The 3,662-nt window shown below is 34.8% G+C and overlaps 1 pseudogene; it reads right to left on the reverse strand.

Annotated features, from left to right (window-relative positions):
- Positions 1–1,614: 1,614 nt before the first annotated feature.
- Positions 1,615–2,295, reverse strand: LOC143638547 (small ribosomal subunit protein eS8 pseudogene; annotated as a pseudogene).
- Positions 2,296–3,662: the final 1,367 nt, after the last annotated feature.

A 3,662-nucleotide genomic window follows, 5' to 3' on the forward strand; every position in this document is an offset into this window, starting at 1 on the left:
GAATAAAATTAGAAATCAATAGTAGGGGGAAATTGGAAAACTCATAAATATGTCAAAATTAAATAACAAGGCTAGGGTGGCTCAGTGGTAGAGTGCTTGCCTAGAACACATGCAGCACTGGGTTCTATCCTCAGCACCACATAAAAAAACTAAATAAACAAAATAAACATATTGTGAACATCTACAACTAAATGTATTTTTTAAATTAAACAACATACCACTCAGTCAAAAAAGAAATCCAAACAAGGAAATCAGAAAATATCATAAGCTGACTGAGAATTAAGGCACAACACCAAAATTTATGGGATGCAACAAAAGCAAGGTTTACTATTATGGACTGAACACTGGGCAATTTATGCCAAAAACCTAGAAAATATAGATGAAATGGAAAAATGCCTATGAGACACAAACTTCTGAAATTGACTCAAGAAGAAATTAGCAATATAAAAAGATCTATAACAAAAAAACCCCACATTGAAATAGTAACCAAAAACTACTGACCAACAAAAGCCCGTGCCCAAATGGTTCCATCAATTAATTCTCCAAAACATTTAAAGAAAAATTAATTTCACTTCTTCCACAAAGTGTTCCAAAAAATAATAAAGAAAATTTCCCAGATCATTTTATAAGAACTTTACTTACACTGACATCAAAAACAGACCTAAAAGAAGAAAATTGTCAAGCAATATCTGTTATAAATATCATGCAAAAATATTCCCAAAATACTAGCAAACCTAGTGACATATAAAAGGGATTATATACTATGATCAAGTAAGATTTGTTCCAGGGATATAAGATTATTTAAATGTCCCAAAATATTATAGTAAAATTAAATATTATTTTAATAATACATCTTATTGATAGAATTGAAAAGTCACAAGACAGCCTCAATAGATGCAGAGTCTAGTTGCTTTCATGGCAAAAGATCTCAACATATTACCAATAGAAGGCGATTTTCTTAACCTGATAAAGGGTATCTACAAAAAAAAAAAAAAACACAAGGAAAATCATATTTAATGATGCAAGACTGAAAACTTTCCCTCATATATCAGGAATGAGACAATAATGTCTGCTTTTGACAATTCTATTCAATATTGTACTAGAGCATTTGGTCAGGACAATTAGCTAAGGAAAAGAAACATAAAAGTCCTCAAGATTGGAAAGAAATAAGTAATCTTATCTTCATTTGCAGATGACATAATCTTGTTCAGATAGTCCTAAAATTACAATGGGATTGTGTTCCAAAAATCTCGTGATCAAATGAAAATATGCTAACTTCAAAATGCATTTGGTTGATATTCAACCCACAAACCATCATAGCTTAACCTCACCTAGCTTAAAATTGCTCCAAATTCTTGCATCAGCCTACTGTTGGGAAATCATCTAACACAAAGTTTATTTTCTAATATGGTGTTGAATAGCTCATGTAATGTATTGAAGATTGCAATATAGGTGAAAAACAGAATGTTTGTATGTGTATTTTTTCCTTCATAAAGTAAAAAATTTGTTAGCTGAACCATCATAACTCAGGGAGAATCATTATACAGAAAATCCTTAGAAATGGACTAAACTGACTGTTAGAACTAATTGAGTTCAGAAAGTTTTTTTTTTTTTTTAAGAACAATAAACACCTTTATTACATGAGCTAAAACAGGAGGAAGGAGGGCTCATTTGCTTTTCTAAGCTTTGATTTTTCCTCAGATAAAACTCCAACTCCTTGCCTTCTAGCACATAGCCATTTGCTTGGCCACATAGTCCTGGTATTAATGCAATGCAGGCAAGAAGCTTGCCCTGCTGGAACTGCTTCTCCAGAAGAGTGCTGATTTTAGCATTCTTCTTCCTTTCATCTTATTTCTTCTGAATATTCATTGATCACTTTTTGTTTGAAATTTCTTCCTCCTCAGGAGTCAGCTTGCTCCACTTCTTGCAGCCCAGGGGCAGTGCATAGTGGGTTTCCTACCACCGTTGGTAGGGTGTGATATCAATAACCACGAAGCAGTTCTTCACCAGGATCTTGGTGTGGACCAGCTCATTACTGGACACATTGTAGACAACATCAATGATTCTTGTTTTGCAAGTGTAACACTCAGAGCCCCAGGAGAAGTTCCCCACATCCAGGCTCAAAGCCCAGTACTTCTTGTTGCCTCTTCCCACTGGGAAAGTGTGTATGTGGTGGGGGCAAATCTTAGTATTGGCAGCATGATGTCCCAATTCACACTTCCTTTTCTTGTGGTAGGGCTTTCTCTTGCCCCCAGTCTTACGGCACTTGTGCCAGTTGTCCAGAGACATGCCCATCGCTCAGTGCCGGCTGGAAAGAGCATATTCTGAAAGGTTGAAACATGCAAAATCAATATGAAAAAAAAAATCAATTGTACTTGTATACACCATAGCAATGAACAATCCAAAAAAAAAAAAAAAAAGGAAATGTTTCCATTTATAATAGTGTAAAAAACAGCAAAAAAAACACTGGAGAAAGGATAGACTTTTTAACAAATGGTTCTGGGAAAACTGGATACCCATATGTAGAAAAATGAAACTAGGTCTCTATCTCTCACCCTATGAAAAAGTCAAATTGAAGTGGATCACAGACCTAGGAATTATATCAGAAACACTGCAAATGCTAGAGGAAAATAGGATCAACACTCCATCGTATAAGCACAGGCACCAACTTCCTTAACAAGACCCCTAAAACTCAAGAAATAGTTTTATAGAATCAATAAGTGGGATGGCAACAAATTAAAAAACTTCTTCACAGCAAAGGAAACAATTAAGAGCTTGAAAAGAGTATATATATTTTTTTGAGAGAGAATATTTTAATATTTATTTTTAGTTTTCGGTGGATACAACATCTTTATTTTATTTGTATGTGGTGCTGAGGATCGAACCCAGTGCCCCGCACATGCCAGGCAAGCGCACTACCACTTGAGCCACATCCCCAGCCCAAAGAGAGTATATATAATGGGAAAAAACTTCACTAGTTCCTCTTCAGACAGAAGATTAATATCCAGAATACATAAATAAATCAACAAATTTAAAATCATAAAACAAATAACTGATCAATAATTGGGCAAATAGGGGCTGAGATTGTGGCTCAGTGGTAGAGCACTCGCGTACCATGCATGAGGCCCTGGGTTCGATCCTCGGCACCACATAAATGTAAAGATATTGTGTCCACCTAAAACTAAAAAATAAATATTAAAATAATAATAATAATAATTGGGCAAATAAACTAAACAGACATTTCTCAAAAGAAGAAATGTACATAGCCAACAAATATATGAAAAAATGTTCAACATCCTTAACAGTCAGAGAAATGCAAATCAGAACTACACTGAGATTACACAGTAGAATAAGGTGAGTGGGGGAAGGAAGGAGCGAATTTGGAGGACCCAGGAACTGAAATAGAGAAATTATATTCCATGCATGTATGATTTTGTCAGAATGAACCCAACCATTATGTACAACTCTATTGTACCAATGAAAGCTCAATATTAATCAAAACTACAGTGAGATTTCATCTCACACCAGTTACAATGGCAATAATAAAAACACAATAACAATAAATGCTGGCAACGATGTGGGGAGAAACATACACTCCTACATTTTTGATGGGACTGCAAATTGGTATAATCACTTTGGAAAGCTGTATGGAGATTCCTCAG

This window comes from Callospermophilus lateralis, chromosome X, assembly GCF_048772815.1.
Source record: "Callospermophilus lateralis isolate mCalLat2 chromosome X, mCalLat2.hap1, whole genome shotgun sequence".
In the NCBI taxonomy this organism is placed as follows: Eukaryota; Metazoa; Chordata; class Mammalia; order Rodentia; family Sciuridae; genus Callospermophilus; species Callospermophilus lateralis.